General features: G+C 39.7%; 1 pseudogene; it reads left to right on the forward strand.

Annotated features, from left to right (window-relative positions):
* Window positions 1-2,730: 2,730 nt before the first annotated feature.
* The window catches only part of LOC132162946 (uncharacterized), a 150,986-nt pseudogene continuing 140,014 nt past the window's right edge, over window positions 2,731-13,702 (forward strand).

A 13,702-nucleotide genomic window follows, 5' to 3' on the forward strand; every position in this document is an offset into this window, starting at 1 on the left:
TTTACTTCATTTTCTTCCAAAAGCCTACAAAAGTATGGAAAACATAAAAAGGAATTAAAATAACCTAATTAACTAAAACCAAAGGATTAAAACATGCAAGTTAAGGGCTGAAAATGTGAATATTTTAGTACTTAACACACCCCCAAAGTTACATATTGCTAGTCCCTTTGCAATACAAAGCTAAAAATTAAATGGAAAACTAAAAACAAAAAGATAAATCCATCTTTCGTGGGATGTACGATTGCATGTAGCATATGCAACAAGCCTTTTAAACCTCAAGGAATTCCCTAGAGTACGAGTGAAGTCTCGTGAGGGTTTTTCAGAAATCCTACCCACAAACATCATGCATAGTTCATGTTATCTCAAAATTAAACCATCACTTCAAGATCGTGATTTTCATTCATTAAAAAGCTTAAAAAGATGAACTCCATCTCAACAATGAATTGGAATCTCAAAGTGCAATTACTTACAAAGCATATGCTAAAACATCACAAGTTTGAAAACAATGTAAAGTGAATTAGCACAAAATTATGAGGCTTCCAAATCTTTTCAGTATGCAATGTCTCCATATCTCAAAATTCATTGAAATCCCTATTAGAATGACAACCATGGCATATATTTTCTTTCTCTCTCTTTTTTTTTTTTTTTTTTTTGGCCAGGTTGTGCAATGTTCGGTTCCCTTAAGCTTTCTAACTGACCCTTGTAGCGAGTGTTAAGTCAATGACTCCCAAACCAGATGGTTTTAGGGCATTAGGTGTAGAGACACCCCTAAGGACCTACTAACTCGAGTCAAAAACGCAACAAAATCAACTAACCATGACATTGTTCAAATCAACATTTTTCACCTTTTGACGTGAACACTCAATGCTTTGAGGCAAGCGGTCCAGTTACTATGTGAAAAGCCATCAATGATCATTTTTTTCATCACTATATATGCCATAGTGTCATCTAAGAAGTCATCCAATTTCATCTAAGATGCAGAAACAAGCATAACAGACCTCATTGCATACCTCACAGATTATGTGCTAATGTGCCTGTGTGATCAGATCAAACATGTGATTTTTCAACTGTCCTCAACAAGTAATCAAACTAACAGATTCACTCATCAGATCATGTGTTCAAAATTTTAAGCTCATTGATGAATTCAAATTAAAATTCTTTTAGATCAACTTAAAATTTTAGGGCAAACATGAACATGCATACAAATTTATTTTATTTTCAAACAAACACACAAAACAAACAAATAACATGAAATTGGGACAAAGTGTGTGTAAACAACACGTGTGCCCATACCCCCCAAACTTAAATGACACATTGTCGCCAATGTGTCTAATTAAAGGAAAGAGTGTACCTGGAAGATGGTCGACATGATCTTGGAAAGCATGGCTCAAAGCACACCCCCAAACTTGAAGTGAAGCACACTTGTCCCTGCAAAGTCAGAAAACACAAAAACAAGTAAAAAGAAACAAAACTAAAAATAAATAAATAAAAATTGAACTTAAAACACACTAAACAAAATAAAAGGATAAACTATGGGGTGCCTTGCATAAGCACTAAGTTTTACGTCTTCAGCCAGACGATGGTCCCTACTCAGTGCTGCCCGAAAGTAGATGCTTCAGAAGATGGTGGTAAATGGCTAAGTATAGTCCACATCAATTCTTCCAAGGCAGCTAGTCGTTGATCCATTAATGCTTTATCTTCCCGAGCATCCCTTCTTTGATCAGCCAATTCTCTTCGAAGGCCTGCTATCTCTTCATTAAGGGAGCAGTACTGTATGGCTTGAAAAATGATTGGGGTCACCTCCTCCTCTGCAGCTGCCAGTTCATCTTCGGCCATTGGCTCGACCTCACTCTCTTCTTCATTAGCTGCTGGTGCTGGGAGTACTCGGGGCATATGGGAGCAGCCCTTATTCCATTGGCATATGCCAAATATAGGAGTAGTAGTAACTAGCTCGTCTGCTGTGGTGCCCTTGATGCCCTTTTTTTGAAGAATATACGTGATGAGGTATAGGAAAGGCAACCCCCATGAATGAGTGGACTCTGCTCCCCCAATGTGCACTCCATTTCAAAATTTATGTATTTGGTTCCAAATAATGTTGGGAATGGAGTAACAGGCATCCTTGTGGGAGGTGTATAGGGTTTGTAGAAATTGATCACACCTCTGAGTTTTGTGTCCCAAGGGGAAGGCATTGTGATGCAAGATGGAGTCCACAAACCAAAGCTTTTGGGGTAGCTTGGATCGGCTACTAGCATTATGGTGGGCGTCTGCATATTGCCCTTGGCACATATCTTCAATGATTTCCACCATATAGAATCGGGGTTGTTGCTCGGCAAGATGTGCGGCTTTTGTAGGGTGCTTATCATTGCATTGAAGGGCTGCTGCAATGTCGGCCCTTGTCACGTCAATGGCTTGGCCGTGTACTTTGGAAGAGAGAGCGGCCAAATTGTTGCAGTCATAGGAAAGGTTGGCATAGAATTCAACTACGAATCTTCGGTAGGCAGTGGAGGTGACCAGTTTGAACAGCTTCTTGAGTCCTCTTCGCTTAAACTTGGCGACCGCCCATTGAGTCACCTTATAGCGACTCAATGGGGTGACCGGTTGGCATAGAATTCAAATACGAATCTCCGGTAGGCAATGGAGGTGACCGGTTTGAACAGCTTCTTGAGTCCTCTTCACTTAAACTTGGTGACCACCCATTGAGTCGCCTCATGGTTTTGAAAGTCTTCGCGAATGGTGAAGGTAGTCTCAAACAGGAGCTCCCACTCTTCAAAAGTGGGCAGAGGAGAAGTAGCTTGGGCCTCGGACCCCCGGGAGGATGAAGCACGGGTTCTTGTCATGTTAAGCTTGATTGGGAACTTTTATCGAATAGTTGGTGTGCACTGGAGATGGTCAACTTTGCAATACAAGGCAACACTGCTCAAAACCCCCAGCAAAAATACAAAAAAACCAACACAAAGCGACAATGTGGGTGGATAAACACCCACATTGCGCTAAAAGTTTAAGAAAAAATGACTGTGGGAGGGTTCGGAGTTGAGGAGGTGGGTGAGAATGGGGAATGTGATATGTGATGGAAGTGGTGGCCTTGGGGTAGAATGGGGCTATGCAAGTGTTGGTGCGGTGAGGCGGTGGTGGTTAAAGTGGTGGAAAATGGTGGTAATGTGGTAGTATTGGAGGTGGTCGGAGTTGGGTGTTTGGGTAGCTTGTATGGCACCAGGAGAGTGTGAAGGGGATTAGGGGGAAAGTGACCTAAAATAGGTCACGTGCCCTGCTGTCTGAGTGCGCTCGATCGCACCCAAGGTGTGTTCGATCGTACTAACAGAATGTTTAGGGCCATCATTTAGTTACTGCGCTCGATCGCATGCTTGTTGCTATCGATCGTAGTAATAGAACGTTAAAATTTTTTTTTTTTTTTTTAAATACATACTGTTCAACAATGAAAATGAAACACAAAGGATAATCAAGACACATGTAAAGTAAAGGAATTGATATGATGAAAAACAAGAGAAAAAAAATGTACCGCCTTCAGTGGCCTCAGTACCACTGTTTTGAGTAGATGCGCATGAGTTCCTAGACCACTCAAACGCTTCTACTTGTGACTGTAACGTCTCTAGTGTGAAGAGCTGCACTTAAGCTCTACAATATTTGGCTCAAGTGCCCTTGGTGGTGCAGGAACAGGACCTCTGAGAACTGTGGCTGCTTTCAGCTGCTGGTGACTCCTTGGGTTAGGTATTGTTTGAGCTGGAAATTCTCCCTGCTTCCTCTCACTCAGCTCCTTTGCCATCTGGCCCATTTGCACTTCCAGTCTTTGAAAGGCTTGATTAGTCTTTGTATTGAATTGTTTTTGATCAGCCGTAAATTACTGTTGTGAAGTCACTAGGTTGTGTATCATATTCTCCAGTTAGTTTATCTTTGACTCTTGAGTTGGTTGGCTTGCTTGTTGGGGCCCCTTCTGCTGTCCTTGATTATTACTCCAAGAGAAATTTGGATGGTTGCGCCATCCTGGATTGTAAGTGTTGGAATAAGGATTGTTCTTGTGGGAGTAATTGTTTGGTCCTACATAATTTACCTCTTCTTGCTCTGCAAATGGAGATAAAGGACATGTCTCAGTGGTGTGATCTAGATGGGAACAAATAGCACATACCTGGATTGGTGTGTCCTGTTGCAGAGGTGAGATTTTCTGAGCAATCATGTCCGACTTCTTTTCTATAGTAGCCATCTAATTGGGCGATCCCCCACTGAGGTTTACTTCATACATGCCCTTGCTTTTGACTCCTCTCCTTCCTCTTGAGCAGAATTGCTAGGAATGTTCACTTAATGTCTCAAAAAGTTCCATTGCTTCCTCACTACTCTTCTCCATAAGTGTTCCTCCACAAGCTGAATCAACCATCCCTTTGTTAGTATCATCTAAACCTTCATAGAACATTTGTACCTGATCATCTTGAGGGATGTTGTGATGTGGGCACTTTAGAAGCAATGAATTGAAGTGATCCCATGCCTTGAAGAACAGATCTCCATCTTGTTGTTGGAACATTTGAAGTTCCCTTTTAAGTTGTCTTGTCTTTTGAGCTGGGAAAAATTTCTTTAGAAACTTGGTGGTTAATTCTTCCCAAGTATGGATATAATCTGCAAGCAAGGAATTGTACCACAGTTTAGCATTATCTTTTAAAGAGAAAGGGAAACGGACTAACCTGAGTCTCTCTGGAGTTAGGCGGTGGACATGTTGCAACTTGCATAAATCAAAGAATTCTTAAAGATGTAAGTTGGGGTCCTCAGTAGCTGTGCCTCTGAAGTGAGTCGATGCATTAAGGATTTGAGGAGAAATACAATAGCTGCCTTCCACCTCCGGTTGATATGCTATGCATGAAGGTTGATGGAGGTTTGCAGGAACGAATGCCTACTTCATCGGTCTCCGCACCCGTGGTGGATTTGCCTCTAATGGTCTTGGCCCAATTGGATTCTCTTGCAAACCTTCCATCTCAATTACTTCCTCTTCTTCTTTGTTTCTAGGTCATTGTCAAATTGTCCACTCAATTTTAGGATCGAGTGGAATAGCGGTTGAGTCTTGAGATCGACAACCTTGCATCAACTAAATTGCTTCTTCAGTCAGGCAGCTTCAGTGTTGATGGTCCGAAAGCTCCCAGGAACTGCGCTCGATCGTAGGTTGGTGCATTCGATCGCAATGCACTCGATCGCACTCGGCTGATGATTGATCGCAAGCACAGAATGCTAATCCGCAACCTGAAATAGAAAACAAAAAAGTTAGGAAAAACGAAAAATAATTTTGAATTTTGATAACAACTAAATTTAAAATTGAAGATTAAAATAACACAACTAAAGGAAAATAATTCTAAACAAAATTCGCCGCAATCCCCGGTAACGGCTCCAAAAACTTGTTGTGTCAAATACTACCTAAATTAATAGATAATATTTAGTATGTTTTAACTCTGAAGTGCACAAGATCAAAACAATAGTATAGTGCAGCAAGTATGAGGTCGATCCCACGAGGATTGTGATTTTGTTTTGAATTAATTAAAATATCAAATTGTCATAGATTTGATATTAAGAAAAATAATAAGATATAAAGATAAAGTAAAGGTAAAGGCAAGGCTTTGATATCCACCACTAATTATGTTATGCATATCTAATGTTTGTCAACCTAAGGGCATTGCATATACTCCTTAAGCTATATATTTCCCTAAGCAACGAGTTAGGCATGGCGTATACTCTAACTCTTTTCTTTTCTAAGGGATTTTGCATGATGTTTACTAAGTTGTTCCTTAGGAAAGCATATACTCTATGAAAATCGACAAACACATGAGGCCTAGGGCGTGGGCGTATACTCCCAGTTCCCCATGTTGATTAACCTAAGAACCGCGGTGTGGATTCTTTTGTTTCTTTTATTAAACCCAGGACTCGCCATCTAAATTGATTTAACTAACTCGTCCATACCACATGCATATGTTGATCATGCACACACATATGAGGAATTCATGCAAGCAGGTATTAATGAAGTTAAATAGTACAACAAGATCATTACAAATGTGCCAATATTGAAATATTAACTAAACATAACTAGGGCTTCAATCTAGCCCTACTAAATAAATTAGCTACACATAAAGTTGATGTTAAACATCTTCATCAAATTAAAGAAAAGAAAAGAAAGGAAAAGAATAAACCTGAAACTTGAACTAGAAGAGGTCCAATTCTTCTCGTTCTAAAAGTCTCTTACTCTAAAGACTTAAGGGTCTAGTTATAGGCTTTAGAAGTCCTTGACAAACTAGTAAACATAGGAATTTTGTAGGGTTTCAAAACCTATTACAATTGGGAGTTGGAAAAGCCTAATATGGAAGAATGACAATCTAACCGCAGCTTTGATGTGTCTCCTGTGCACTCTTTTGTTGTGCGCTCAAGCGCTCGTGGCCTGCTTCATGCTTTGTCTTCTGGTATTGTGCTCGATTGCCGGGAACCTGGATCGATCCCAGTGTCAGGGGCTCCCATTTTTCCCATTTTCTCTCTTTGTGCCCAAATATTCCAGATTTACTTCATTTTCTTCCAAAAGCCTACAAAAGTATGGAAAACACAAAAAGGGATTAAAATGACCTAATTAACTAAAACCAAAGGATTAAAACATGCAAGTTAAAAGTTGAAAATGTGAATATTTTAGCACTTAACAAGCTTCTCTATCTTGATGTCCTCAATTTGCTCATGTGGTAGCTCTAACAGACTTCTCTCTTGGCCTCTTGGTGTTTCAAGAATAAGAGCTAATGGTGAAAAAATCTTAGTGCTTTCTTCTCTTTCCTAATGTGGCTCCTGTGGAACTTCGGTTTGCTCCTCCTTCCCGCCTTCCACTTGATTGTCAGCCACCTCCTCACTCCTCAATGTGACAGCTTGCTCATGATAGTAGGTGCAATCTTCCTCCATGTAGTGCTCATTAGGATTGGCAACCAACTAAATTTGACACTCTTCTTCTTTGAGGATGTTTGATATTTGCTTGAGATGAGCCTCCATTCTTTCAAATGATTGCATGAGGGAGTTCTCCCTCCATTTAAATGATAAATTTCTTTCCTCGAATTGGCTAAGATAAGCTGAGATTATTTCTTCTAAGTTGACATGCGCTTTTTCTAAGGCAGGACTCACTTCTTCTAAGGTAGATCTTTTTGGAGGTGGTTGTTCTTTTTGGTATTGTTGAGGCCAATCAATTGGAGATAGCTCCTCTTCATGATAATGTTGAGACCAATTGATGGGAGAGGGCTCCTCTTCATGAGCTTCTGCCTTGAAAATGGATTGCCACAAACTGGTGCTAAGACAGGAATAGAAATGATCATAGAACTGTAGAGATGGATCTTCTTCACAATAGCACATACTCTCTTCCTCTATATAATGTCCATGAGGAGTGGGAACAGACTGACTTTGAGACTCTTCCTTTTTGAGAAAATTTGTTCTTTGTGTATAGTGGGCCTCCGTCCTTTTAACTGATTTCAAATGAGAGTTCTTCATCTCATCAATTGCTGAACTAAAAAGAGCTAATATATCTTCAGAAAACTCAAGGGGAGGTGGTTCAGCCTGATATTGATGCTGTGGAGCTAATTGAGAGGAGTATGCATGATCATAGAATTGCTGATACGAATGCTGTTGCAGTCCATGCGCATGTGGAGCATGAATTCTAGGAGCTTGAGCTTGCCATAAGAGATTGGACTGTTGGCTCCATGATGGGTAAATCAAAATAGCGATCATTCCCCAGTCTAGAGAATGATGGGTTCATGTACCCATAAGATTGGTTAGAAGTTTGTCTCATTGTAGGACATTCTCCAACATGGTGATAAGGGTCGTGGCAACATGAACATGGTCTATGGGGTATTAGAATGCCGCCCCACATGTGTGAAAATAAAAAAACAAAAAGAATTTAAAATTAAAACGGGAATAAAAACAAAATTAAAAACAAAAACTTACTAATATGCAGACTCGAATGACCCTGCATGAAACAAAAAAAAAAAAATCAGATCTATAATTAGTGTAGTAATTGTGTTGCTCTCTGGATGTGCGATCGATCGCACTGGCGCGCTTGATCGCCCTAGTTGGACACTCGAGTGCACCCCCAGAGGCAAAATAGGAACTACGGAAAAAACTAGAAAAACAGAAAAATTTAAAACAAAAATATATTAAAGAAAATAATTCCAAACAAAATCAAACAATCCCCAGCAACGGCGCCAAAAACTTGTTGTGCCAAATACTACATAAATTAATAGATAATATTTAGTACGTTTTACTCGCAGGTGCACAAGATCAAATGATAGGATAGTGCACCAGGTACGAGATCGATCCCACAAGGATTGTTGATTTTATTTAAAATTGATTAAAAATATCAAATTGTCACTAAATTGATATTATGAAAAAGAAATAAAGAGATATAAAGATAAATGAAAAGCTAAAGGTAGCGCTTTGATATCCACCACTAATCATATTTAGATAATATAACAATATGCCAATGATCCAATCATATTATGAATACTTAATGTTTGCCAACCTAAGGGTATGGGTGTCTACTCCTTAAGCTATTGATTTCCCTAAGCAACGAATTAGGCATGGGTGTCTACTCTAATTCTTTTCTTTCTTAAAGGATTTAACATGGGTGTCTACTAACTTGTTCTTTAAGAAAGCATAAATCTATGGAAATCAACAAACACATGAGGCCTAGGGCATGAGTGTCTATTCACGGTTCCCCATGTTGATTAACCCAAGAAACCGGTGTGGATCAATCGCAGGGGAGCTGCGATAGAGCGCACTACAGGCAAGGACCACAAGGCACAAGGCACCCACGATCGAGTGCAAGCACAAGGAGGATTGATTGCAGATGTGCGATCGATCACACACGGGCTGTGATCGAGGGCACTCGTGCATGATGGCCAAGTCAGCAGCTAGCCTTAATAAAGAAAGAGCAACTTTTAGGGTTTTGTAGCTTAGTGCGAACTAGGGCTCAAACCCTATGATTTTTAGGGTTTCTAGAGTATTCCTAAAAGCCTATAAATAGACCTTTAAGCCTCTAGAATAGATATACTTTCCAAGGAGAAGAATTGCAGCTCTTGAAGTTCAAGTTTCGGGTTTATTCTTTTCCTTTCTTTTATTTTATTTTATGAAGATGTTTAACATCAAACTTATGTGTAACTAATTTATTTTGATAGGGCTAGATTGAAGCCCTAGTTATGTTTCGTGGATATTCAATATTGGCGCCTTTGTGATGATCTTTTTGTGATATCTAAATTGATTAATTCTTGTTTTCATGAATTCCTCATATGTGTGTGTCTGATCAACATATGCATGTGGTATGGACTAGTTAGTTGAATCAATTTGGAGGACAAAGTCCTGGGTTTAACATAAGTAACAAAGGAAATCCACATTGGGTTCTTGCGTTAATCTACATGGGGAACCGGGAGTAGACACCCATGCCCTATGCCTCATGTGTTTGTCAATTTCCAGAGTTTTATACTTTCTTAAAGAACAATTTAGTAGACACCCATGCTAAATCCTTTAAGAAAGAAAAGAATTAGAGTAGACACTCTTGCCTAATTCGTTGCTTAGGGAAATCAATAGCTTAAGGAGTATACAACCATACCCTTAGGTTGGCAAACATTAGGTATTCATAACATGATCAAAACATTAACATATTGATATATTAGCTAAATATAATTAGTGATGGATATCAAAGACCTACCTTTTTATCATTATCAACTCAAATCCAATCTTTGCTTTATTTTAATTTTGGAATTAATTTTAAACAAAATTTAGCAATCCTCGTGGGAATGACTCTGTACTTTCACCCTATACTACTGTGTTGACTTCATGCACTTGTAGGTAAAACATCCAATTGTTTGCCTATTAATTTAGGTAGGTAATTGTGACAACAAGTTTTTGGCGCCATTGCCGGGGATTGTGGCAAGTTTTTTTTAGAATTCTTTTCCTTTAGTTGTGTTGTTTTAATTTTTAATTTTAAATTCTGTTGTTATCAAAAATCAAAAAGATTTTCTGTTTTTCTTAACTTTTCTGCTTTCTGTTTCAAGTTACGAACCTGCGATTCTGTTACTACGATCCAATCTCAGCCAAGTACGATCGTCACATTTTGATCGAGCGCACCAACCTGCGATTGAGCACAGTTCCAGGGAGCATCCAGGCAAGCAGCATTGAAGCCGCTTTAACTGAAGAGGCAATTCAATTGATACAAGGTCGTCAATCTCAAGATTCAACCATCATTCCACTTGATCTTGAAATTGAGCTGACAATTCGACAAAGATTTGCAAGAGAATCTAGCAATAGTGCCAAGATCACTAGAGGCAAATCCACCACTGGTGTGGAGACCGATGAAGTAGACGTTCGTCCCAATGAACCTTAATCAACCCTCGTGCATATCATATCAATTGGAGGTGGAAGGCAACTATTATATTTCCCCTCAAATCCTCAATGCATTGACTCACTTTAGGGGCACAGCTATTGAGGATCCTAACTTGCATCTTAAGAAGTTATTTGATCTATGCAAGTTGTAGCACATCCATGGCTTAACTCTAGAGAGACTCAGGTTAGTCCTCTTTCCCTACTCTTTGAAAGATAATGCTAAACTATGGTATAATTCTTTGCCTACAGATTCTATCCATACTTGGGAAGAATTAGCACCAAGTTTCTGAAGAAGTTTTTCCCAGCCCAGAAGACAAGACAACTTAAAAGGGAACTTGAAATGTTTCAGCAAAGAGATGGAGATCTTTTCTTTGAGACATGAGATCAATTCAATTCATTGTTTCTAAAGTGCCCACATCACAACATCCCTCAAGATGATCAGGTACAAATTTTCTATGAAGGTTTAGATGATACTAACAAAGGGATGGTTCATTTAGCTTGTGGAGGAGCACTTATGGAAAAGAGTAGTGAGGAAGCAATGGAGCTTTTTGAAACGTTAAGTGAGCATTCCCAATAATTCTGCTCCAGAGGAAGGCGAGGAGTAAAGAGCAAGGGTATGTATGAGTGAACTTCAATGGGGGATCTCCAAATCAGATGGCTGTCGTGGAAAAGAAGTTGGATATGATTGTCAAAGCCATGACTGCTCAAAACATGTCACTTGTTCAAAAGGACACACCAATTTAGGTATGTGCTATATGTTCCCATTTAGATCACACTACTCAAATGTGTCCTTTATCTCCATTTGCAGAGCAAGAAGAGGTGAATTATGTGGGACAAAACAATTACCCTCACAAGAACAATCCATACTCCAACACCTACAATCTAGGATGGCGTAACCATCCCAATATCTCCTAGAGTAACAATCAAGGACAGCAGAAGGGTCTCCAACAAGCAAGCTAGCCGACCCAAGAGTCAAAGATGAACCAATTGGAGAATATGATACACACCCTAGTGACTTTACAACAGCAATTTATGGCTAATCAAAAACATTTCAATACAAAGGCCGATCAAGCCATCCAAAGACTGGAAGTGCAAATGGGGCAGATGGCAAAGAAGATGAGTGAAAGGAAGCAGGGAGAATTCCCAGCCCAAACAATACCCAATTCAGCGGGTCACCAGCAACTGAAAGCAGTCACAGTTCCTAGAAATGGTAAGGTCATTGGAACTGAAGAGCCACCTCAAGCATCTCTAGATGAAGCATCAACTTCTAAGGTAAACAAAATGGAAAAGGTAAATGCACCACCCTTCCCTCAAAGGTTAGTCAAACCAAATAAAGAAAAGCAGCTTATGGATATTTTTAAGACCTTGAGGAAAGTAGAAATCAACATTCCTTTATTAGATGCAATTAAACAGATTCCTTCATATGCTAAATTTTTAAAGGATTGTTGCACTAACAAAAGGAGGTTTCAGGAGCATGAGACAGTGGCCCTAATAGAAGAGGTAAGTGTAGTTTTATTGAGAAAATTACCACCAAAGCTAACAGATCCGGGTAGTTTTACCATTCCTTGCAAGATAGGAGATCATCTCTTTGAGCATGCATTGCTGGATCTAGGAGCATGAGTCAATTTGCTGCCTTACACTGTATATGAAAAGCTGGGTTTGGGGAAACTTCAACCAACCTCAGTCACCTTGCAATTGGCAGACAGAAGCATCAAAAGACCAAGAGGTATACTTGAGAATGTGTTTCGTAAAGGTAGGTACATTTATTTTATCTGCTGATTTCATTGTGTTAGATGTGGAAGAATCCCCTATGCCATCACCCTTACGTATCATCTTAGGAAGACCCTTTATGAGAACTATTGATACTACAATAAGTGTGAAAAAGGGTATTGTAAGTATGAAGGTGAATGGTGAGACAATAGAATTCAAAATATTTGATGCAATGAAATTACCTCATGATGATTTAGAGTGCTTTGATGTTTGCATGATCCAAGGTGTTAGTCAACTAGTTTTGTAGGAACAACATAAAGATCCATTGGAGGCCACCCTCACCCATAGTTTCACAAGGCAGGACATTGAGCCAGAACCTGAAGATGTCATTGATGACATCATCAAAACTGTGCACCTCCTTGAGGCCTTTCCAAAATATTCAAGTAAGTACACTCCTCCTTTTGAGACTCTCAAGCCTACTAATACCTCACTTGTCCCTTCTATTGTCTAGGCACCAAAGCTGGAACTGAAGCAATTGCCAGAACACCTAACATACGCCAACTTAGGAGAGAACAAGACACTACCGATCATAATTGCTGCAAATCTGAGTTGCGGGGAAGAAGAAAAGCTGTTGAGAGTTCTTAGAGAGCATAAAACTGCTTTGGGGTGGACCATTGCTGACATCAAGGGAATAAGTTCAGCTAGATGCATGCATCAAATCTTCCTTGAAGACGAAGCAAAGCCAACCAGGGATGCACAAAGAAGACTCAATCCGCACATGAAGGAGGTAGTTAAGGCAGAGGTATTAAAACTACTGGATGTGGGCATTATCTATCCCATCTTAGACAGTAAATGGGTCAGTCCAGTCCAAGTAGTTCCAAAAAAGAGTGGGATGGGTGAAGAATGAAGATGATGAGCTGATACCTACAAGAATAACCACTGGTTGTAAGGTATGCATTGATTACAGAAAGTTGAACAAGGTAACAAGGAAAGACCATTTTCCATTACCTTTCATTGATCAAATGCTAGAGAGGTTAGCTGGCTATAGCTTGGATGGGTACGGTGGCAATAATCAGATTGCAACAGCACCAGAGGATCAGGAGAAGACCACCTTCACATGTCCTTTTGGCACATTCGCCTATAGAAGAATGCCATTTGGATTTTGCAATACTCCAGGCACATTCCAAATATGCATGATGAGCATTTTTTTAGATATGGTGGAGAAATCCATTGAGGTATTTATGGATGACTTCAGTGTTTTTGGGTCTAGTTTCGATGAATGCCTCAACCATTTGAAGAATGTTCTCAAGAGATGTGAAGAATGCAACCTAGTGCTCAATTGGGAAAAATGTCACTTCATGGTTCAACAAGGCATCGTATTGGGTCATGCTATTTCAAGCAAGGGCATTGAGGTGGATAAAGCGAAGACTGACATCAACTCCAAGCTTCCCCCACCTCTAATAGTGAAGGGGGTGAGGAGTTTTCGTTGACATGCCGAATTCTATAGAAGGTTCATCAAGGATTTCTCCAAGATCTCTAGACCTCTCTATGCATTGCTAGGGATAGAGGCTAAGTTTGAATGAATTGAAGAATGCAAGACTACCTTCAA

Source organism: Corylus avellana, chromosome ca10 (assembly GCF_901000735.1).
Source record: "Corylus avellana chromosome ca10, CavTom2PMs-1.0".
Lineage (NCBI taxonomy): Eukaryota > Viridiplantae > Streptophyta > Magnoliopsida > Fagales > Betulaceae > Corylus > Corylus avellana.